We start from the raw sequence: 25608 nt of genomic DNA on the forward strand, positions 1-25608 counted from the left end.
CAGGATGCTACGGAAAACCCAAACGAACTTTTGGGCCAACCCAACAGTTTAAAATGCAAATAGTTCTACCGAGATTTCTGTGAAAAAGAGTAGTCTTCCCATCAGCACCCCTGCCCTATCCCCTGATTGTCACTCCCCAGGGCAATCACTTTAAGTAGTTTTGCATTATTTTCTACCCAAAGGCAACCACTTTAAGTATTTTAGCATTATTTTCTAATATTTGCCTCCATATTTAAATACTAGGCTTATATTACCACGTCTTGATTTTTCAGTTTCTGATACTATCTATTGACTTCCTACCGTGGAAGATGAGAATTTAGCTCTTTCCCATCATCTGTCCACGTACACACTTCTGTTCCCCTCATCTTTTCAGGATAGTTATTTCCCAACTTTTGGTGAAATCAGTATTCTAAGTTTATGTTATTTGCTAGGTAAGTATCATTCACCTCTGAACCATCGTGTACGAGTATGTCTCCATTCTTTACACCGTTTTGTCCCCTTCAGTTTTGTTTGCGTCTTTTCCTCTGAACCTATCACTAATCATCCTCCAAACCTCTAACACCACTGTCACATTTCTCAGTGTGGATAGGGTAAATACATCAGATGCTTTTTTGTTTGAAATCTTTCCTGGATTGATTGGACTTGTTCTTGACCTGTTCTAGGTTGGGCACTGTTTTTAGTGTGCCAGGGCTGCCATAAAAAAGTACCACAGACTGGATGGCTTACATAACAGATGTTTATTTTCTCACAGTACTGGAGGCCAGAAGTCCAAGATCAAGGTGTTGGCAGGGCTGGTTTCTTCTGAGGCCTCTCTCCTTGGCTTGTAAATGGCCACCTTCTCCCTTGGTCTTCACATGGTCTTCCCTCTGTGTCTACGTGCAGATTTCCTTTTCTTATAAGGATACCAGTCATAGTGGATTAGTGCCCACCCTAATGACCTCATCTAAACTTACCTCTTTAAAGATGCCATCTCCAAGTACGGTCACATTCTGAAGTCCAGGTGGTTAGGATAACTTCAACATATGACTTCCGCAGGAGCACAGTTCAACATGTGACAGGCACGTCGGTTGTTTTCTACACCTGAGCCGTAGCTCTTGCCCTGAGATTTCTCTTTGCCTTCACCCTGCTCCTTTCTTATGCCTCTCTTCTGTGTCCTGGATCCACAGCGGCTGCGTTCATGGTTTACTTCCCTCTTTGGTGGAGCATATCCTTCCATGGTTTCCCAAGGATTAATGGGATGTAAATTTTTGAGGCTTTTGCATGTCTGAAACGGGTTTATTTTATTCTTCCACTGCACTAGTAGTTTGATAGACTGTACAATTGTAGGTAAGCACTTTAAAATGCATTTATTCATTGTTTTCCAGAGTTCATTGTTGCCGTTTGAAGCCTTGTGCTATTCCGATTCCAGAACTTTTATTTGTGACCTGTAATTTTTCTTTCTGCAACTTTAGGATCTCTGTTTCAGGTGTCCTGAAAGTTCATGATATGACTTAGTGTGGGTATTTTTTAAATTCATAATGCTAGATACTAAGTGAGGTCTTCCAGTCTGGCAGGCTATGTGCATCAGTTCTGGGAAATTTTCTTTTCGCTTTATCTTTTCTATTTTCTTTTTGGGGAACTTCTATTAGTTGACGATTGGATTTTCTGAAATGTACCTCTAAGTTAATTATATTTTTTCTTTTATTTTCCAGTTTTAATCTTTCCTTTCTTTTTTTAAATCACAAAAATTTTCTCAGATTTCCACCCTTCTGTTGATTATTTAGGTTTTCTGCTAGATATTATATACATATTTCTTCTATATATTTTTTAAAATAAATTTATGTATTTATTTAATGTTGGCTGCATTGGGTCTTTGTTGCTGCACGCGGGCTTTCTCTAGTTGCAGGGAGCGGGGGCTCCTCCTCATTGCACCACGTGGGCTTCTCATTGTGGTGGCTTCTCTTGTTGCTGAGCACGGGCTCTAGGGCACGAGGGCCTCAGTAGTTGTGGCCCATGGGCCTCAGTAGTTGTGGCTCGTGGGCTCTAGAGCGCAGGCTCAATAGTTGTGGTGCACGGGCTTAGTTGCTCCACGGCATGTGGGATCTTCACGGACCAGAGCTCAAACCCATGTCTCCTGCATTGGCAGGCGGATTCTTAACCACTTGCCACCAGGGAGGTCCCCTGCTATATGTTTTTAATCCCCAAGAGCTAGCTCTTCTTTTCGCAATGTTTTTTCCCAGGCATTTCATTTTTTATTTTTTTTAATGAATGCATTATCTTGTCTCTCTCTAAAGTTATCAATTTTTAAGTTTCTTTGGTTCCCTGTCAGCTGTTTTTGTGTTGTCCTGTTTGTTGATGCCTTTCTCTCCTTTTAGATGTGATCTTGAAATATCTGGTGATCTTTGCCTGTCATTTAGTACTTAAGATTGAGGCACTCAGGGCTGATGGAAGTGTATGGTAGACTTGTAGTAAGGTGCTCAGTCACCTTGACTTTTTGTTTAGTTTCCCCTTGCTGCACACAATGAGGTTTTATTTTTCTCCATCCTGAGAGTTAATATCTTTGACATTTTTATTGCTCTCTCTCGCTCTCTCTCTCTGTGTTTGTGTCTGTGTGTGTGTGTGTCTACCATTCATCATCCCTCCCATTCTCTTGTGTTCTTAATGTTTAGGTGTCTTATCTTCTTGGTAGGGTTTGAGTAAAGCGTAGAGATATAGACATGAGTTCAGTCTAGCCAGTGTAATGAGACTTTGCCAATTAAATTGGTTTTGGGTTTAACCTCAGTCTGGTAAGCTTGATTTTTATGCATCATGTCCCAGGAGTGCAGGCCATTCAGTGCCCTAAGTCATGATTTGGACCCACAAAATCAACTACACACACTCCTGCTCTGGAGGTAGGCCCTATCTAGATCCTGTCTGAACCACCTTTCTAATGTAATTCTAACCACTGCCCCAGAATTATGTCCTAAAACAAGCTCATTAATGTTATTCCCCTGTTGGAAACCTTTAATGGCTTACAGCCTTCAGAATCCATTTCCAACTCCTTGTCAGGGCCCTGTGTGATCTGACTCCCAGCTGAGTTTTCAAAGCCTCTGCCGTGTTCCACTCCATGCTTCAGTGTGCCGGCCATTTCTTGACCACAACATTATACATGTTTATGCCGCAGTATCTTTGTCTTTCAGGTTGTTCCCTTGGCTACAATGGCTCTCCTATAGCCTCTGTGCACAAATCATTCTTGAAGCCCCCTCTCCTCAGTAAAGCCTTCTCTCCCAACCCTACCCCCCTACTGAATTACTCCTTTTTCTACAAGGTACCGTGTATCACTATTTAGCATTTATTTCATTCATAGCTCCTGTTATGGGAAACACAGCTTCTAAGAATGGTCTCAGATTCCCTCAACCTCCTCCCCCTCCCTGAAGGTGCCATCTGCCCCCTGGACCACACTCCCCTGTTTTGCCTTTGCCAGCAAACCTAATTAGCACTCTCTGAGCTGACTAGAGCCCAGGTGAAACTCCGGGCCTCCATACCAAGCCCTCTCCATTCTCAGCCATCCCTCCATGTTAGAGTTGGAGGAAATGCTACATATCAGGCCACAACTCTGGCTTTCTGAGCTGCTAGAGAAGGGTGAGATGATGAACAGAAGTGTAGAGGAGTTGTCTCCCATGGAAGGAGCCTTGATTGATTAATGAAATGCATAAGACAGGAGGAAGCCTGGCAGCAAATTCCCGCTTCTTTCTCCCTTCTGTGGATTACTCTCAGGAATGGTTTTTCCTTTCAAGCCTCCCAAAGTAAGTCCAGCTTGCTGAGTGAACATATATACCAAACAACCTGTGTGTCTTTTTGTCTCATTGTGAAGCCTGTTCCCCACCCTCACAACTCTGTTCTTACATACAACCCCCCCAAAATACCAGCATTTTAATCCTTGCCTCAGGCTCTGCATTCTAGAAGACCTCTGCAAGACAAATGTAACACATTTAAAATTCATAAATGTAGGGACATCCCTGGTGGCGCAGGGTTTGAGACTCCGCCTGCTGATGCAGGGGACATGGGTTCATGCCCCGGTCCGGGAACATCCCACATGCCGTGGATCGGCTGGGCCCGTGAGCCATGGCCACTGAGCCTGTGCATCCGGAACCTGTGCTCCGCGACGGGAGAGGCCACAACAGTGAGAGGCCCGCATACCACAAAAAAAGAAAAGAAAAAAAAAGTAAAAAATATTGAAAGATTTTCAATCAATCTAATCTGCCTAATCAACCTTCGAAAATATTCTATCAACTTATACTCCACTCACAGTGAAACATTTATTGGGTTTCCATTATGTGCCTGGTATGCTGGAGGTTGACAGTATGTATTTACATTTTACACAATACCAAAAAAAGCCTGAGAGAGATAAGAGTGGAGCTCAAGTATAACATTTGCTCACAGTATCAGGCATAGTGATCTGTACCCGTTAGAAAAACTGTGAATCCTGCCTCAAATGGAACAGCAAAGAACAGCATGTCCTACAGTAGGTCTGAAGGTATAATAGCATACTAAATTCCATTGTTATTTATAATAGGAAATGTTTTCTGTTAGTTTTACTTTTTAGTTTCTAATTTCTGAAAGTATCTTACATACACGGTTAGTAACCTTCACAACCATTTGAGCTGGGTAAACGGAGTCAGGAATGTCACAATTATTGAATGAATGAATGAATGAGTAAAAAGATCACTAGCTTTAGTGTATCTGGGACAGTCATAGTCTAACCAAGTTTCAATCCACAAGCATTTATTTACAATTCTGAAAACTTCCACATAATTACAAATGGGACAATATTAGTAAATTACTATTTGGATAAAGAAAAGATACATGCTAGCTCAACAAAGTTTACAAACTTACAATTAGGCACATTCAATTTGGTGCTAAGTCATATAATATTCTTTTGCAATTTATGAAAAATATCCAATAGGCATGTAATGGTCAAAAAGTACAAATGATACAAATATCTACACAAATGACAATGTACAAATTGTGACATAAATCTATCAGAAACTAGAAAATCTGTGTTGGTCTTATAGTTCCAGCTTGCTAAAAGATACAGGCTTTGGGTGGGAGCACAAAAAAATCAAGACCTGGCCATAACAAGGTTTCCAGAAAGTATGGGAACTAGCATAGAGTAGGCCTCTGGATGGGAGTGGGTCCAACATGAGATATAACAATGCCTTCATGGGTATGTAGTATGCTGGGATGGAAAATATAGGAGGAAGGCATATTTGGAGAATCAGACAGCTAAGTTTTTGACACTAACAAAATCGACCAGTATCTGATACGGCATCAGGACACATGCAAGGGTTTGAGGGATTCCAGTATTTAATTAAATCAAAATGTGACAATGGGAAGAATTAAGGACAGCCTCAGGGGTAGATGAACTGGCTATGTTACACCAAGCCAGGTCTCGGTTAACTTGATGGGTTCAAAATGCAGAAAGTGGGTATACCGGACAAGACAATACCCTAACTATAAGAATAAAGGTTTAGGTCAGGGTAGAGCTTGATGTTCCTAAGTGTTGAAATAGAGCTCTGTAGTTTCTTCCTCCTACATGTAAGATTCTTTTAGAGGTTAAGATGAGGCTGAGCCTGCAAGCTAAAGTTAAATGGCTGGAACTAGGGAGAGAAAATAGGTTACATAGGCTTGGAACCAAGGAAAGCTTAACTAAGGGTTTGCCTACATCGAATTGAATGTTGGAACTGAGTATTTTAATAGGCAAACATTTGAGTGATACCAAAATTTGTCATACCACACTTGCCCCAATCTCACACCACCCACCCTAACCTGCAGTAGCTATGGGTCCCTTGATGTCCATGGAAATATAGAGAAAAGAGACACTGATCTGGCTTGCAGGTATTTAGTAAGTTGTTAGCCTCAGGTCACATAGTAGTATCATGTAAATAGGCCTTCTGAAGTAGGAAGCTTAGGGGAAAAACCCTGAGAAAAACTTAAAAGCTTAAGCCACATCTCTATACTACAACACCTTTCACAATTTCTTCTCAGATAAGCATCATCCCCATCAGGGAAAAAACTCATATCTCATAATAGGAAAAACAGGCCTAAAAATTAAATGTGTGTCTTTGGAGGTCCCATCTATGGGATATCTTCCTGGTACTGGAAAAGTCCCCAGAAAGATCAATCTTTGCACCCCTGAAAGCTGACCACCAAGGAAAATGACTACATCCATAGATTTCCTCCCTCAAACCAGCTTACCTCACATATAAATCATTAGCAACTCAGCCCTTACTGACACTATCACAGTCACAAGCGTGGTGAGGGAGAAAAGCACTAACCAGGGCAACTAAAACAGAGGCAATCCAGGCCAAGTTGGGCTGATGGCACATATCAGCTCCTTACGCTTGGGAGCATAATGCGACTCACCACGATGCCTTTTTCACAGACCCTCTTTAAAGTTTCTCCACAAAATTCAACAGGTCAAGTTAGTTCATGATGCGTCAAGATAAGCCATCGTCAAGAGAAAAACATGCAGTATGTCTTACAATGTTGGAGTGCTTAAAAATATGACAAGGAAATAACCCTGTAGACAAAACCAGAGCATTTAGAAAAATCTGTATTTTACAAACATACCAGTGAATGCTATCAATAAGGTAATATGACATAAAACAAAATGAAAAATATATGTAAGACTGTTCTCCTTAGTGTACAGAATTCACGGCAGTTGCTGCACTATCAAGCTACTTAAATATATCTATAACTGTCTGTTCTGGTAATACAAAATGAGGCCAAGTGTGTCAACTTGTTTCCCACAGAAAACAAAAAATCTACATGAATCTCTTTTCTCCTGTGCCCTTTCACCTTACCTGCTCCCAATTCTCCACGAATGTCCTCTTCTTTCTCTAATTATTCTCCTCTTCATTTTGTTTGGCCTTGCACCCAAGCATGCAAGATGGAGAATCCTAGAGGTCTGAGATTCTAGAGTGGCTGTTTGCAAGGGGTAGGAGATTACAGTAACTGCCACACTGTATATACTTCTGTGCAAAGAAAAAGGGACAGTATTTAGAATGTCTCTCACACATAAAAGAGCTGGATGGCAGGATACTTGTGTGGCCCAAGGAACTGGAGGTAGCAAATTATGGGCAAAAGAATTGCAACCAAAGGCTGGAAGAGGAAAGGTTTGCAACCAGCTCTGTTTCCTTGCTCTCTGGTATTTGCTTCCAACGGGCTGAGTGTATTTTGTGAAGCATCAAGCACTGAAAAGAAGACTCCTGCTGCTGGAAGTTGACAGGAAGTAACATCCATGAAGGTAAGAATGCAAGATCTAGGCTTGTCCTAGAAACAATGCCCATAATGAAAAAAAAAAAGAAAGCAGAAGAGAAATGTAAGTCGCAAGTCCCACCGGGCCCAGCCTAGCCCAGCCCAAGGAAGGTAGGAGTCAAGGGGATGAAACTAAAAGAGCCTTGGACCACAACATTCTCCACAAGGTACACTCAACAAACTTCACCCTACTCTTTAACCAAGTTACAGGAAGAGCTTCTTCATCCCTACTTTTGCTCCTGAAAAACTGCTCTAAGTTCACTAATTAGACAGATATGATTTCAGAACAACTGTAATAGTTCAAAGTTGATGGCTCTTTCCTTCCTAAGGATATTAATGATATATATATATATATATATATATAAGTATATGATACATAAAATATAATACTCTGTGGAATATAAGTAACTGTTAATTATATCAATGAACGTCTGTAAGAAATGTTGCAATGATTTCCCTAATGTTAAGAGCCTGGGGGAGGTATATTTGTCTTCTAGGATTTCCGCCCCGGAGCTCAGAAATTTAGGTGTTGTTATAGCTCTCCTACACTCTCTTCACCCAATCCTGCCTTCCTGTTGGGGATCGGACCTCCCTATTGGCTATCTCATACCTTTAAACCGCATGCTTTGTGACATCCCTCTCCTACCAAACCTACTACCACTTGTTAGAGTCTTGGGGTTTCCGTGGAGTTGTTTGTAAATAAATTTGGATCGTCACAAGTGACCAGTGACCAGTAACCAGTGACCTTTGTACTGGACACATGCGCCGTTCAGCTGCAGCCACTCAGACATCCTCTAGTGTTGTCTCCTCATCCCTTGTATCTGCAGTTGATGTTTCCTCTTCTTCTCTGACCATGTCAGGTGAGAAAAGAAACTTTTGAAAGTTTTTCATTACATTTATTTTGCCCCTACATTTAGTAGTGGATTCAAAATAGCATGGAATAATGAGGGAAAGTATTGAACTAGAAGTCTGGAGACCTAAGTTCAGTTTTGATTTTGACATTTACTATCTGTGTGACTTTGGACAAATCACTGACTGTCTCACAAAGCGTGTTTTTTTTCCTTATCTGTTACATTAGAGAATAAAAAGTCAGGGAACAAAGTCAAGGCAGAAGAGAAGCCAATAATTCCCAAGACAAAGCGAAAGAAACACCAAACTGAGCTTACACAAGAGAGCTTTAAAAAGCCTCGAACCTCCCTAGCCACGCGCATGCTGGAGTCTGTGACGGTTTTTCATGCACTGGGGAAGAAGAATGATAAGAAAACTGGGCTCTCTTCCTGTCGGGTCTTGGGAAATTCAATCAACCCTAAAGACCGCCAGCCACCCCCAGCGATCCAGCCATGGCGGCATACCCCACGTGAGGGTCAGGGTCCTGAGAAAACTCAAGGCCAAGCCCAGAAACCAGACAGCAGTGCTGAAAAAGAGTGTCCATCTCCATCCCAGTATGAGCTGCCTCCTCCTGGGAAGGTCAACTGGATGTCTCTGCCTTTTTCTGCCTGGGACAAGCCTCAAGCTCGACCTGCTCCTCAGAGGCCACAGTCTCTGGCCTCACATCGGCCTGCTGTGGCTGACCGTGCCCAGCCTGCTTCTACTAACCCAGCTCAACCTGCTGCAGTGAGTTCACCCCAGCCACCTCCTGCCTCTTTGCCAGGTCCCGCCAAACCAGCTCAGCCAACTGCAACCAACCCAACCCAAGCGGGTTGGACCAACCATACCCAGCCTAGTGTCCGTCCGTCTGCTGCTCCGAGGCCTGCACCGTACAAAACTTCACCTTCCACTTCTCTCCAGCAGGAGCCTCTTCCCCCTGCTCTGACTAAGCACCAGTCCTCACCGGAGCTCCAAACCCCATTTCTATTCCAAGACTTCAGGAAGCACCAAATTCAGTGGAGGCAACCCAATGTTCCTGAGCCAGTAATGTCAACGCCCATCGAACAAGAGCAGAGGCCAGAGCGGGCGGCCATGAAGAGGCGGCTCAACAAGAACGTGAGAATGCTGCCAAATACACCTCTCTGGGGAAACTGACGTTTTTCATTGAGAGGGAAAAAGAAATGGAAATTGCTGACTACTACGGATACGTACAGTAAGAGCTGCTAGGATTGTTGGTGACACCTTGGGTACCAGCTGTTCTTCCATATATAGATAAGATAGGTATAAATTCCTCTATTTATTTTGATATATTTAAAAACAATAAAACTGAAGAAATAAATGTAATAGAATTAATAGATGAGTAATAAACCTTTTGAATTTTGAGATGCTGCTAACTGTGACGTGTATGTTTTTGATGGGGTTAGAATCAAAGTCTGCATGTGAAAGGAAGGACTGAAAGTTGGATGGGAGAAGGAAGGAAACGGGAAGAAAGGGGTAAAAACTGAGGAAAGAGGAAGGAACTTGGCCCAGGGGTAGGAAGGCCAAAAGAGATTTATGGATTTATGAAAGGAAGCAGGAGTGAGGATGAAATGGCAGAAGTAAGCAGGGTCAGAGGTCAGGGTTGAAAGAACAAAATTTGAGTAGAGTTGAAGATGACAGAAGATGAGTCTAGGCTTCCTAGGAGAAACAGAAAAAGTCTCTTGGGGAGGTTGGCCTTAAGTCTCACAACCACCAGATAGGTATTTATGAAAAGAAGAGGTTCAGAACACATCTCTGAAAGGTTTGAGTTGCCTTATGCAGGTGTGACCATAGTGGGGGAATAGGGAAATCTACCAGAGAAGTGGCTCGGGCTCCGAGTTATCCTAGGGGCAGCTGACGACAGGGGCAGAGCCAAGGGAACTGCTGCATCAGGAGGCCCACCAATAGGGCCTGGTATGTACATCACCATGTACTCAACACCTAAGCACCAGGGCAGCCAATGCACTACTCAGTTAATCCTGGCAACAACAGACAAGGTCAGTATTCCTGTGCCACTTCACTTAGAGAGGTGCAGCAGAGCGCTGAGGTCACATCGCATGTGGAGGTACAAGGCCTCAATTGGAGGCCCAAATGCCTCCGAAGTCCTCAGTATTTGCAAGTGCCCGCAGGTGGCCAACCTGGCTTTCAGAGCACAGCATCCTGAGGTTACTGGTGGATGAGATTAAACTTCTGGACGGGCCTAAATATTAAGTTGAGGGGCTTCCTCCATGGACCAGGGCACATGCTGCCTTCTGTAAACATCACCCGCGGCTGAAACGCACGAGAAGAATGCGAGGGAAGCGGCCACTCTCACGGGTGAGAGTGGTGGGGGCACACACACTGGGCAGCCGCTCCAACAGCCACAGGACGCAGGCGCCCAGCGCTTCAGGGGCTCCCTGGGAGGCCTCGTGGGGCAGCTCGAGGGAGTGAGGGTGGGAGAGAGTGGCAGGGGTGGGCGTCAAAAGGAATGCAGTGGGGAGAAGGGAGAGATGGAGACAGTGGATAGTGACTATGGGAAATCTGGCAATTTTCATTTTCAAAATTATTTTTCTGAGATGTCATTCACATGCCATAAAATTCACCTTCTGAAACTGCAAATTCAGTGTCAGTTCGTACATTCACAAGCCTATGCAACCATCAGCGTCATCTAACCCATCACGTTTTCATCACCGGAAAAACAAGCCCCCGTAACCATCAGCAGGCCCTCTTCATCCCATCCTCCTTCAGTCCCTGCAACCATTCATTTGCTTTCTGTCACTACGGTTTTGCCTTTTCTGGACATTTCATGAAATAATACACATATGACCACTGTGTTTGGCTTCTTTCCCTTAACATAATGTTTTCAAGTTTGTCCATGTCGTAGCACGTGTCAGTACTTCATTCCTTTTCATGACTGTATATTTCACATATACACCCCATTTAAAAAATCCATTCCTGCACTGATGGGCATTTGGGGTTTTTTCACTAATAAACTCCATTTATTGAGAGTTTATTCTGTGCCAGGCAGCACCAGGCTAAGTTACTGACCTTATTTCACAGATAAAGAGGCTTGGAGAGTGTGAAGAGTTTGCCCAGGATTAAGAGCTAGCAATTTGGGGAACTGGGGTTTGAACTCAGCGAACTTCAGAGGTAACAGATTCACATGACAGAACATTAGAAAAGGTACATACACAAGACAATTCAATGAAAAGTCACCCTTTTTCCCACTTTCCCCAGCCACACGTTTCCCTCCTCAGAGACATCTGCTTTTGTCATGCTGTGGATCCTTCCAGAGAAATATTTATACCCCAACATGTATGTATCACAATTGATTGACTAATCTGTCCCACTGATTTTAAATGTCACTTTTATGGTATAATAGATTCTTACACCTATTTATATTACTCTTTTCAGAGCTGTCCTATTTTTGCCTGTTTTATGTTTGCCATTTCTATAAAATTCTTTTTATCTTCTTTTTGATTAAATTTTTTTTTCCTTTTCTTGTTTGTTTCTCTTAAGGCATTATCCATTATGTTCATTCACTCGTATTATTTTATTTAATTTATTTAATTAATTTATTTGTTTAGTTTTTGTGTTGTCAGGTATTAGGTGCAGCACGCAGGCTCTTCGTTGCAGTGCATGGGGTCTTCCCTGTGCCTCGTGGGCTCTCTAGTTGTGGCGCGTGGGCTCCAGAGCACGTGGGCTCAGTAGTTGCGGCGTGCAGGCTTACTTGCCCTGCAGCATGTGGGATGTCAGTTTCCCAACCGGGGATCCAACATGTATTCCCTACACTGGAAGACAGATTTTTAACCACTGGACAACCCGGGAAGTACCCACTATGTATTATTATAAATGTAGTCTTCATTTCTGAATTATTTTTCTTTTACTTTGAATTCTATCCTGAGTTCTATCATCTCACCTAATTCTGGTTTATGCTGTTCTTTCATCTTTTTTTATTATGGTAAAATACACATAAAACAAAATGTAGTATTTCAACCATTTTCAAGTATACAATTCAGTGCCATTAAATACATTCACAGTGCTGTGCAAACATCACCACTCTCCAAATTCAAAATAATTATGTCAAAAAAGATTGAGCAGGACCTCAGAAAGATGGAGGCAGCCGCATAGTCTCTGAATCTCTCCAAACCCTTACATGGAAGAAGATCAACTAAAACCAAACACCCATAGGTTGTATTTATCAGCATTTAGCATTTCCAGAACTTTTTCACCATCCCCAACAGAGACTCTATAGCCATTAAACAATAACTTCCCATTCCCTCCTCAATCCATGTTCTTTCAACTTTTGCATTCTTTTTCCTAACATCTTTTAAAAGCCCACTGTGAAATAACAGGTTACAGTTTTGATCTGGTTTGTGGACCTGTCTTTTCCAACTTGATTTTATTGTCTGAAGAGATGCTATTCTGCTCCTTATTCTCTTTTTTCTTTCACTACGTCTGTACGGGATTTGATCCCAATCCTTTCCTGTTATTGATTTTTGGATGAAAAAAGTTTTAAAGCACTTTGAAACGGAGGTATGAGGCCATGTGGAAACACGTTCTTCACGGCTGTTCCATCAATGCTTCAGTTATACTGTTTTGGAATAACTGTTTTCCAGGAGGCACAAACCAGTGGGCTTTATCATTGGACAGAGTGCAGAGAAAGGACCCCACGGAAGCTGATCACCTTAGCAAAAATGATGTAGTTATGATTTCACCCAAGATTGGTCACAAATCAGCCTGGGAAACTCAATGAACCAGAGACAAGGTATAATGCCATCTCTCCTTCTCTCTGCCTCAGCTCTCAAGGATTGGTCACCTACATGTTAGCAGTAATTATTATTTGGTTTCTGTTCATAATTACCATCAGAAGACACAGCACTTATGGGCCCAATTACACAGCCCAGCTACACACCATTCTTCTTCACTGTGGCTTCCTGTCCACCAGCAGGAACTTGATTTATATTTGTTCTCCCTTCACCACAGCCCAGTAATTTTTGTGACTGACTCTCAGTCTCACCAGAATCTGTAGCTCTCACTCTGCCCCAACATCCCACCCCATCATTTGCTCCCTGAAGTGTACTCTAGAAACTTAGGTAAACTGGATATTTTACCATTGTTCACCATCTCTTGTGAAACCAAAAGAAGAGCAGCTTTCTTATGGAATGACGCAGAGCTTGTCAGGATAAAACACCAGTCTGCACGAGAAAGGGAAGAAGAGAATGATGGAAATACTTTCTGGAAAACTATTTTACATGATGTTTTGTTTGTTCCTGGTAAATAAATTGAAATCTTCTAAATGTTCAAACAAAACCTAAACCACTAAATTCAATAATACAGGAATATAACTTTTTTAAAAAAATTCTTTGGCTGCACAGCATGTGGGATCTTAGCTCCCCAACTAGGGATTGAACCCACGCCTGCTGCACTGGAAGTGCAGAGTCTGAAGCACTGGACTACCAGGGAAGTCCCAGGAATAAATCTTTTAAAGGAGAAGTTATAAATCCCTTGGTCATATGAACTGGAGATTTTTAGTAAGAAGTCATGTATTTTAAATGACTTGGAGCTTGAAAGAAAAGAAGGAAGGAAGGAAGAAAGAAAAAGGGACTTCCTTGGTGGTGCAGTGGATATAATATCAAAACTCAGTAAATTAATTTTAAAAATTTAAAAAAGAAAAAAAGCTGAAGTCCACTGACTAATTATTCAGGCTGTTATATCTCGCTATTTCCAGATACATTCCTTTATCAACTTTTGGTAAAAGGTTATGCTATGTCAGGACAAATGAATTACAAACTTTTCTCTTTTTCCAAAATTTGAGAAATTCCCCTACACTTCTACCTTCATATTTTATAAAAAGGGAAAAGTAGTGACAACCCTGATACTTACATTCAATTGCATCATCTGGCCACATGCCTTCTACATCAATCAAATACCTACAAAACAACAAAATTCAAGCCATTTGTAAATAAAAAGAAAAGAAAATCAAGTTTTTGCAAAAATGGTCCAATTTCGCTTTACAAATATAGATATAAAAATCCTAAGAAAATATCAGCACATCTAATCAATAATTATTAAACAATGATATATACCATGACTACAAAAAGGCTTTATTCCAAGGATGCAAGGATAATGCAACTTTAGACAATCTATTAATATAATTATTTACATTAATACAACAATTTAATTAATAAATGAAAGAGAATAAAATACAGGACCAAACTGGCAGATGTTAAAAAGTTATCTGATAACATACAACAGTCAGTTTCAGTCAAAATGCTTTGTACACTCAAAACAGGAGACTTAATATGACAGAGTATTCATCACGAACCAACAAATAACAAAAGACAAATTAGGATCAAGATTAACATCATATCTAAAAAACCCTAGCTAACCAACCATAGGAGCCAGAAGCTTAGGAATCACCGTCACTGACAGCTATTTCTCCCTCACCCTCACCGTCAACCCACCACCAGTGCTAACAGTGATACTGCCTACATACCTCTAGCATCTGTCCACATCTTTCCACCAAAATGACCACCACACCCTGCTCCAAGCCACCATTATGCCCAATTTCTACAAAAGTCTCCTAACTTGTTTCCTCGCTTCCACTCTTTCTCCCCGCAGTGTATTCTCCATTCGGTAGCAAAACAACAGGTTGAAAGTGCAATTGGGTATGTTCCACACACTCACCTTCCACAAGAAAGTTCAATGGTTTTCTATTCCTCTTAAAGTCTGAAACCTTAAACATAAGCCTGCACGATCGAGCTCCTACCCACACTTGCAGCTCCATCATCATGACATGCTCCCCCAACAGCCCCACCTTCCCGGCCAGTTCCTCCCACACAGCATATGCTTTCCTCTTATAGGGTCTTGTGCTATTCCTTATGCTCAGAAATCTCTCCCCAACATCCCTATCTGGTTAATACCGACTCATCCTTCAGATATCAGCTGAAACATCCCTGAATAAACCTTCTCTAAACTCCATGATGAGATCAAATGGTCCCTAAAATATGCTCTCATGGTAGCATGTCCCTCTCCTTGGCACTTGTCAGAGTTGTAATTCGACATGCAGAGTATGATTCTTGACTATCTATTCCCTCTCTGCACTGTTAGAATTCACAAAGGGCAGATCAAGTCTCTTCACTCACAAAATTTCACAAGTCGTTTTGCTAGCACCCAGCACAGTGCTTAACATAACAGATGCTCAATAAGTATTTCCTGCATGAACAACCATAAACTGGTACAGTGTAGCAACATCCACAAAAAGCATAAGGGCATAAACACTTTGATGCAGAAGTCCAATTCTGAGTGAAGTTAACTGAGACAAAGCATATATATTCAAAGATGTTCACACAGGAATATTCATTACTTGGACGTTTTATAACACCAAAAACTTCTGACTTTTATATGTTCATCAATAAGCAAAGGAACAATGCAGCCTTAAAAAAATAAACAAATGAGACCTAATGAAACTTAAAAGCTTTTGCACAGCAAAGGAAACTATAAACAAGACCAAAAGACAACCCTCAGAATAGGAGAAAATATTTGCAAATGAATCAACAAAGGATTAATCTCCCAAATATATAAATAGGTCAGGCAGCTCACTATTAAAAAAACAAACAACCCAATCAAAAAATGGGCAGAAGACCTAAATAGACATTTCTCCAAAGAAGACGTACAGATGGCCAAGAGGCACATGAAAAGCTGCTCAACATCACTCATTATTAAAGTAATGCAAATCAAAACTACAACAAGGTATCACCTCACACCGGTTAGAATGGGCATCATCAGAAAATCTACAAACAACAAATGTTGGAGAGGGTGTGAGGAAAGGGAACCCTCTTGCACTGCTGGTGGGAATGTAAACTGATACAGCCACTATGGAGAACAGTATGGAGGTTACTTAAAAACTAAAAATAGAATTACCATATGATCCAGCAATCCCACTACTGGGCATATACCCAGAGAAAACCATAATTCAAAAAGACATATGCACCCCAATGTTCACTGCAGCACTATTCACAATAGCTAGGTCATGGAAGCAACCTAAATGCCCATCGACAGATGAAAGGACAAAGAAGATGTGGTACATATACACAATGGAATATTACTCAGCGATAAAAAAAGAACGAAATTGGGGCTTCCCTGGTGGCGCAGTGGTTGAGAATCCGGCTGCCGATGCAGGGGACACGGGTTCGTGCCCCAGTCTGGGAGGATCCCTGATGCACAGAGCGGCTGGGCCTGTGAGCCATGGCCGCTGAGTCTGTGCGTCCGAAGCCTGTGCTCCGCAACGGGACAGGCCACAACAGTGAGAGGCCCGCATAGCACACAAAAAAAATGAACGAAATTGGGTCATTTGTAGAGACGTGGATGGACCAAGAGATTGTCATACAGAGTGAAGTAAGTCAGAAAGAGAAAAACAAATATTGTATATTAATGCATATATGTGGAATCTAGAAAAATGGTACAGGTGAACAGGTTTGCAAGGCAGAAAAGAGACACAGATGTAGAGAACAAACGTATGGACACCAAGGGAGGAAAGTGGGGCAGGAAGGGGGTCGGTGGTGGTGAGATGAAATGGAAGATTGGGATTGACATATATACACTAATATGTATAAAATAGATAACTAATAAGAACCTGGGGCTTCTCCGGTGGCGCAGTGGTTGAGAATCCGCCTGCCGATGCAGAGGACACGGGTTCGTGCCCCGGTCCGGGAAGATCCCGCATGCCGTGGAGCAGCTGGGCCCGTGAGCAATGGCCGCTGAGCGTGCGCGTCTGGAGCCTGTGCTCTGCAACGGGACAGGCCACAACAGTGAGAGGCCCGCATACCGCAAAAAAAAGAACCTGCTGTATAAAAAATAAATAAGTTTTAAAAATTCAAAAATAAATAAATAAAATTAATTAGTTAATTAATTATTTTTAAAAAAGAATGAGGTTGGAAGACTGTCAAAACAGCACACAACAGATCACACACTCAAGCCCCGGAAGATGGGGAACTGCCTTAATTCCCCCACTTCGGATCACATCTCCATGCCTCACAAGTCTCAGTCTGACTGGGCTAGCTTTGGCAAGGGGACGGAGCTGGATCAGGAGCCGCTACTGCCATATCTGGATCAAGTTCCAGTTTTGATCTATCATCCAACACCTAGCCAGACATGCCTAGCCACTCAGCTGAGAGGAACAAATTAGGATAGCTCAAAGAATACGCCTCATACAGCATCAGCCTGAAGGAGTTTATGACCCTGGAAGAAATGGATCAGAAGAAAGGATCCGGGGGACTTCCCTGGTGGTGCAGTGGGTAAAGACTCCACACTCCCAAGCAGGGGGCCCGGGTTCATTCCCTGGTCAGGGAACTAGATCCCACAGGCATGCCGCAACTAAGAGTTTGCATGCCACAACTAAGGAGCCCACCGGCTGCAAGTAAGACACGGTGCAAACCAATAAATTAATTAATTAAATAAAACAAATATTTTTTTTAAAGATCTGGGAGTGTGGGATCTGTATGATGGACTTTGTTTATGCAAACCCAATTTGATTACTGCTGTGTATGCAGATCACCTGGGCTGTACAGGTGACTGGCTGATGAGAGCCTTCACATGCCCCTCCTGCATGGAGACAGTTGATGCAGCACTGCTTCTGTCCTACGAGACTAACTGAGCCAGTGTCTCTCACCCGACTTCAAGTGAACCATCATTTTTGGTGGTTTTGATCTTTTGTCGTTGAGCCCAAAGAGCCAGGGACTGGGAATTAAGATCATGCATGAAACTGTCCTAAAAACTCCTGAACAGCTGCAGATGTTGGGGAAAAGTATGTGATCTTTTAGAAATTTAGGGGGAAAAGTAGGATGCTATTTTTATGTAAAGTCTTCACCCAGTGTTTAAAAATATAATTGTATTTAGATCTTGTTATTGCTCCAGTACATTGGAATTGTGTAAAGTGTTACAGCAGCTACATATGTTTCACTCGTGTGTGGAAGATTAGGATAAAGATAGTGGTTGTTTTTCCTAAGTGAGATAACTTTCTTCTTCCCCCTACCCAAATTCTTTTCTGAAGTTACTGGCATTTGGGTCAAGGTTTTATTTAAAGCTACATTTTATAACACTGGCACAAAAAAACTAGTTTTAAGCTTGTTTGCATAGTTCTTTTTTTTAGAATAAACATAGAGCATTTATTTTTTACTTTATAGGAACTCCACAAGTTAAGGTCCCATTGTTCTTTGGCTGTGATTGTTGTTACTATTGAGGTTGCTGTTTTCTGTCTTTGCTGGTTCTTTCTAATCTACCATTTGCCATTATTGGCATATGATCATCTCAGGGTCACAAGATGGCTGCTGTAAAACCAAGAATCATATTCTCACAAAACAAGGAGGGAGCCGAAAAAGAGCCCAAATGCTCATTTACCTAATGCATATTATTTATCTTTTTTCAGAGAAAAATATCATTCTCATAAGCACAATAACAGCCTTCCCCTAATTACTCATTTGCCAAAACAGATTGATATGACCATTCATAAGACAATTCATGGCAAAGAGGGATAGGATAATGATTGTCTCAGCCTAACAAGGATTTATCCACTAAAGCTGAATGCTTCACTCCTCAAAAAATCATAAAGTTCTATGAGCAAGGAAGAACTACTAAGGAACTGTTAAAGCAAACCATTCAGAATTGTTTGTCCAAGACCATATGATTCTTTTTTTCCATTGGAAATGGAATTCATTGCCTTAGGTCTTCTTAAATAGTGTACTCTTACTGTTGGGGCTGGCTCTGTGCTTGAAAACCAGTTTATTTATAACCTGTTACAAGTGCGATATCTACTGGCAGTTAAGAAAGGCAGAATTCAAAGTGATCTCCTAGCTTGTAAGCAAACCGAGATTCATTGTCCCTCTTCTCATGAAAAAATGAGTTACTGTGTCCAGAAACTAACTCTGGTAAACGGGTTTAACATTACCCTTTCTTATGTGTTTCATCTAATCATTTTGGTTGTTAATATGGTGATAATTAAAAGTCAAGGTAAATTTTCAACATTAAGAATTCTGATTTATTGAGCTTGAATTATGCCACCATGCTTATGTAAAAATGAAAGAGGCACCATGGTTAAACTGAGAAAAGTTTCTCAGTTGTAACAATTTTGACTTATTCTTTCCTGTGACCTCCTTCCCTGCTGTCTTGAACCACAGCAAAAGGATACTGCATGTCTTCTTATTGTAGTGCTGAGCTTACTGAAGTCATATACAACACATCTCAGTCTCTGTTTCTTGGAAGGAAAGTCCTACTAGGTGACTGACAATTCTAAGCAGGGAGAATGAAGATAAATGTGTTTCATGTTTTACACACAAACGCAGAATTTGTATAATCACGACTTCACAGTTGTGACCTCAAAAAAGAAGGAATTTCTCCTTTATATTTTTCTTGCAATTAAGGTAAGAGCACTCTGAATCTCTAAGCTTCTGAAGTGTTAGAAGTAGAGATGGTCTAGGAAAGATGGAGTTGTAATGTTTTACCCATTTAGCATGTGTGTATTTTTCCTTATGTACTCGAAGGTGACATATTTGTTCAGCTCAGTGATACTACAGCTAAAAAAATCATTCATTACTACACGGAGAAGCAATCTCAACCTAACTAATCAGAAGTGTTTCTTATTATTTTATATTGAGTTGAATATTTGACTCTTAACACTTTCTTACATACAAAACACAAGTCTCTTGAAGGGTTCTTCATAAGTTCATTATACAAGAATTTAGTATGTCATAAGCACTTAAAGATTTGACATTTAACTGTTCATTAATTTATATCCAACTACATAAAGCAAATTTGGAGGGAAAAATAATAATAAATAAATAAGAATGATGTCTCCAAATATTTTCCTAGGAAGATGTCCACCATATATTAAATTATAAACCAAAATGTCTGAATACTATACCATTCAATCACATGTACAGTCAGTTCTGTATATCCAACGGTTCCATATCCTGCAGATATGGAAGGCCAATTATACTACACCATTTTACATACGGGAGGTGAGCATCCGAGGATTTTGGTATCCATGGGGAGTCCTAAAACCAATCCTCCTGCAGATACCAAGGGAATATCGTATATGCTTACATCTGCATTTTTACATCTGAAAAAATATGTGCTAAATTATTACTGGTGGTCACCTCTGAGTAGGGCGCAAAATTGCCTTCCACTTCATACATTTCTCTGACTCTATTTTTTGCATTCAGCTTACGTTAGCTTACATTTCTATTGGAAACAGAACAATTTAAACATGGTCTGCCTCTTGGGGTTGGCAACTCACCTGCAGATGAGGTAGCCAGTCCTGTTTAAACCATGGGTACAGTGGACACCCATAAGTCTGTCTATAAAACAGGTGTCCCTGATCACCTACCACATGCCCTCACCTCTTCCTCCCGTTTTGTTATTTTCCAATGAATTTAGCACCACTTGACACTCCATATATTTACTTATTTATTTATCTCTCTCCCCCACTAGAACATAAAGTACGTAAGGGAAAGAACTTTGTTCTTTTCCTACTTTCCTACTTCCTAGAACAGTGCCTTCAATTTAGAAGGTGTTATACAAATATTTGCTGAAAATGAATGTATGAATTCTTTGCCCTTTCACACTACCCTCTAGTCAAACCAGAGGCTGCCCCTCCAGAGCACACGTTCAAGCCCTGTGCCTTCTGTACCTGTTCCCAATACCTGGGTTGTCCTTTCCTCATTCCGGCAAAATCCTCTTCCCCCAAACCCAGCTCAAATGATGTCTCCTCGGTAAGGCCTTCCTCGATTTTTCCTCTAGTTTCCTGCTGCACTTGATTCTTTTATGATAAGTAACCCATTTATAGTCACTACATGTTTACCTTTGTAGATAACTGCAAGTTGCTACTGAACAAAGACTTCTAGTCACCTCTGTATCCACGTGCCCTAACAACAAACCTATAAGGCTCTCGGTGTTTACTAAAACAATTTATTTTCTGAGTCTCTACCAATTCTAGGGAGTGGATAGTAGAGTCTCCTCCTCATTATCAGTGAGGCTGGCATCTGTGGGAGGGGCTTAGAGCAGAGGAAACCACCAACGGATCATAACTAAGGTCCTGAGACTGCAATGGCAGAGAGCATGGTGAAGTTAGCCCACTGCATGCAGAACACCCACACACGAGTCAGCATATGCAATGGACTACACTTGGTATAACATGTGAACAATCAAGGTTTACAAACGTGTTCTCAGGCACTCGTAAGGATCTTCTAGCCCACGTGGAACAGACAGAACACACACAAAGGAGCCTGGAGGAAGTAAGAAGTCCAGCAGCTGTACCCTAACATCCTAAGGGGTAACATTTCTGTGACTACAGTTTACACAAATCAGATAATTTGCCTCCTTTCTTGACACCCTGCTTATCACAGGCAAGGACAAGCCTCTCAAGTTTTAAAGCTAAAGTACAGGGAAGATCTGTGTATAGGTCTAAAGATGTTTAAGAGCTAGTACCTGCATTAAGCAACCAGGTTACAGAATGAAAATTTATCTTGAAATTCCAGTGTCTCCTTCTCTCTCTCAACTCCTATCCCCTATCTTCCCACCTCCGTCTCTATTCCTTCTCCCCTACTCCCTGTTTTATGTATATATGTGCATCATTTTATAACTACACGGAATATGTACTGTCTGTCAGGTTTATTTAATAAAGTGCACACTCCTCAGGCTAAATTTAGAAAGAGGACAAGATGAACACCTTCTCCTGTGGGTCACTGGTGTTCCACAGACGAAAGGTTCCTCAGTCTGAAAACACGGCAAATACCATGTTCCTTCTGACAGTTAGATGCTAGAAAAAGGCAGGCGGATCCTTACAATTCAGACGCTATTAAGACCTACTAACAACAGAGTAGATCTTAAAGCAGAAACAAGAAAACACCAGCCTTCTAAGCTCTTCCTGTCTGAAGATACGTACAAGAGGTGGCAGTGTTCTCCCTCACTTGCACCCAAAGGGTAAAAGCAGCAAAAATATCTTAAACACATATGATAACGAAGCCACTCTTCTGGTCCACTCTCTTTTGTTTTGCTTCTAGGGATGTGTCCCACGCCGAACCTTTGCTTTTTCTTTTCTCTTTTATATACGCTAAGAACCTGAGAGGCTTAACCTTTTCTTCCACATCTCAACCAATAAATAAGACAAAAGAACATTTTTATCTTTTTATGTATTTTCCATTCAAATTTTTTAAAAAGAGTAAGTAAGCTACTTCAGTTCATACTTCTCACACAAATCACCTTCCAAACTAAACTAAGTTGTTTGTGACCATAAACAGGAAAAACACCATACCCTATCAGCACCTTCAGACATTTCCACCTTAATGTTACCAAACACAACAGGCCTAATGTCAGAACTATTAAAAATGTTAAAAATCCCCAACCCCACTCAAAATGCATACCAAAGTTCAGGTAAAGGAAAAAAAAACAGAAACAACTCACCATTATCTTTATTTTCTTTCAAAAACCCATTAACAGCACATGGGAATTTAAAAATAGTGTCATCATCTGGCACCTGAAGCCCAATTGTACAAATTCTTAAATAACGAATAGTTTCTGGTAAGTCCTATAAGGCAAAACCATGAAAATATGTATTACTTCATTTGTCAGGAAAGAATAAAAATTTAATTAGAGAAGGCAGAATATAAACCAAGAGAGTACATTAAACTTAATATGTCAGTCATTCTGATGAGAGCCATTTTTTCCAAAGCTGCTTTAACCAGTAAGTATCACTTGATTTTCATTAAAACTGCAGAATGGACAGTTACTAGGCATGCAAAAGGAAAAGCAAATCTATGTGAATGAATGCACATGTAACTCAAAAGGATATAAACAGTTCCACCTACATTTATGTTCTATCTTATATTTCAAGGGCCACAAAGCGGCTGTGATTTAAGTAGAATAGTAGAATAGAGTCAGAAGAACTTGGATTCGAAATAGGAAATAGAGCAAATTTCAGGCATTGTTGAGAACTGGTATTCTCGGGGTGGGAGAAAGTAGACTATCAATAGAAGACACAAAAGGATAAGTGAAAATTCTGTAGTTCTGAATTTAAATGGAAAGTAGCAGTATGTACCTATGACATATTTTATATTAAAAACAAACATACATATCTCCCAGCTCTGACCACTGAAAAAGTCTAGAAACAACTGATGTCATATCAAAAGGACTCAGCAGTCACTGAGAAGCTCCAACTAGCCAAAAACAGGGCCTCATTCAGAATAATAACTGTAATGGAGTCCACGGTGATATGAATAAATACATTTAAAAAGATTGGTCACCACTGGAGGATATTTGTAAATCAACTCATTACTTTGAAAACTGCTAAATAAAAGAAGAGGGCTTCCCTGGTGGTGCAGTGGTTGAGAGTCCACCTGCTGATGCAGGGGACACGGGTTCGTGCCCCGGTCCGGGAAGATCCCACATGCCGCGGAACGACTAGACCCCGTGAGCCATGGCCTCTGAGCCTGCGCGTCGGGAGCCTGTGCTCCGCAACGGGAGGGGCCACCACGGTGAGAGGCCTGCGTACTGGAAAAAAAAAAAAGGGAATTATGCCTCTACAACTGGGCAACCAAGTAGTTGATGAACGGAATCTTCTCCTGATAGAAATATACCCAGCTAATAAGTGAAAAAAGAACAACAGAATTCACCAGTTTTTGAAGCCTCAACTGAATTAATGGATGGAGGTATGAATCATCTGTGACTGCTAATATCACAGAAAGAGACAATTATATGTCTCCATGGAAGAACACATCACCACCTATGAAACTGTCTTGCCAGAACAAAACATGCAAGCTTCATTCTGATCAACAACCAATTTACAGAAAATAAAAGGATGGAAGGTTATGTTAACAACACATGGAATGTAATCAACAAATCTAGATGGGACAAATTACCTGGTTTCTTTAAAGATAAAATTCAAGGAGGAAAAAAAAAAGTGAGAGAGACATGGAGGGAGAACCTATAGATTAACTAAGACCTCAGAGACCTAACAATCAACGGCAAAGTGAGGACCTTATTTGGATCTAATTCAAAATTCTTAAAAACAACTTTTTATGACATTTAGGAGAAAACTGCAAATTTGAGCACTCACTGGGTATGTAATATTAAAAATGATATTAAGGAATACAAGTCCTATATTTTAAATATACATACCAAAAATGTATAGGTGTAATTACATGTTGTCTTGGAGCTGCTTCAAGATACTATGGAATAGGGTGAAACAGGTGGGGGTATAGATAAAATGTGACAGCCATCAGTTGGTAAATATTAAAGCTGGATGAGTTCATGGGTATACAAGGAACATTCACAGTATTTTGTATACTTTTGTAGATGTTTAAAATTTGTGATCATTGTTTAAAAACAAGATGACCCTGTAGAAAACAGTTTGGAAGCGGCTCAAAGGTTGAACGTAGAGCTACCATATGATACAACAACTCTGCTACTACCTACACTGCATATCTAAGAGAACTGAAAGCAGGGATTTGAACAAATATCTGTACACAAATGATCATAGCAGCCTGATTCACAATAATTACACGGTGGCAACAACCCAAGTGTCAATCAACCAATGAATAACAAACTACATTATACACACAGTGGGATTTATTACACCAAAAAAGGAATGGCGTTTTGTTCCATGCTATAAGATGGATGAACCTTGAAGACACTAGGTTTAGTGAAATAAGCCAGACATAGAAGGACAAATATTGTAGATTCCACTTACACGAGGTACCTAGAACAGGCAAATTCATAGAGACAGAAAATGGAATAGAGATTACCAAGGGCTGGTGGGAGGAAAAACGGGGTGCTTACTGTTTGATGGTTACAAAGTTTTTGTTGAGGATGATGTAAAAGTTTTGGTTATACACAGTGGTGATGGTTACACAACACTGTGACTGTAGTTAATGCCACTGAACTGCATATTTATAAATGGTTAAAATAAATAGGATTTACGTATATTTTACCACAATAAAAATAGAGGAATAACTGAGTTGAAATTTCAATTCTTCCTTTTCTGAGAGTCAGTTTCGTCGTCTGTAAAATTAGTAATTGTAGTTGTCTATCCTCTGAGCTTAGTGCAGAGTAAGCACTCAGTAGGAGATATCAGTACTACTTCCACTTCAACAGCAAAGGATTCTTGTGAAGATTAGCTAAGTCAATGGATATGAAACAACTTTCTAAATGGCAAACTGCTATACAAATATTAACAAACATTAGGTGTTACTGTCTCCCAAGGCCATGGAACACGTCAGAAGAAGGATAATTCTTTGGCACTGGTATGTCCTACATGGGCCAAGAGAATATATGGGTTTCTGTACTGTATCAGAAGGTATTAGGAAAAGAAAGCATAAAACTTAGAGAACAATTGTCTTTTACTGTGATGCTTAAACATGCTCAGGCTACTGCTGAAAATAAGTGCTAAAGACATAATGGACATACCTTTCT

The 25608-nt window shown here is 40.8% G+C and overlaps 1 long non-coding RNA gene and 1 pseudogene across 5 annotated transcripts in view; one reads left to right on the top strand and one right to left on the bottom strand.

The window, feature by feature from the left end:
- Positions 1-25608, bottom strand: part of LOC136794077 (uncharacterized) — a 58818-nt gene that overhangs the window by 21010 nt on the left and 12200 nt on the right. For 4 of the 5 annotated variants that reach the window (XR_010840342.1, XR_010840343.1, XR_010840345.1 and 1 more), the window contains 4 exons: positions 22603-22726; positions 16781-16990; positions 14029-14075; positions 11550-13340 (listed from right to left, as the gene is read on the bottom strand). This is a non-coding gene — a long non-coding RNA (uncharacterized lncRNA). Of the gene's footprint in view, positions 1-11549; positions 13341-14028; positions 14076-16780; positions 16991-22602; positions 22727-25608 lie in introns of those variants that run through there. The other variant, XR_010840341.1, reaches the window with a different exon arrangement.
- LOC131755475 (RING finger protein 11-like) lies at positions 17132-17800 on the top strand (annotated as a pseudogene).

The sequence above is a fragment of the Kogia breviceps genome, chromosome 4 (genome assembly GCF_026419965.1).
Source record: "Kogia breviceps isolate mKogBre1 chromosome 4, mKogBre1 haplotype 1, whole genome shotgun sequence".
NCBI lineage: Eukaryota > Metazoa > Chordata > Mammalia > Artiodactyla > Physeteridae > Kogia > Kogia breviceps.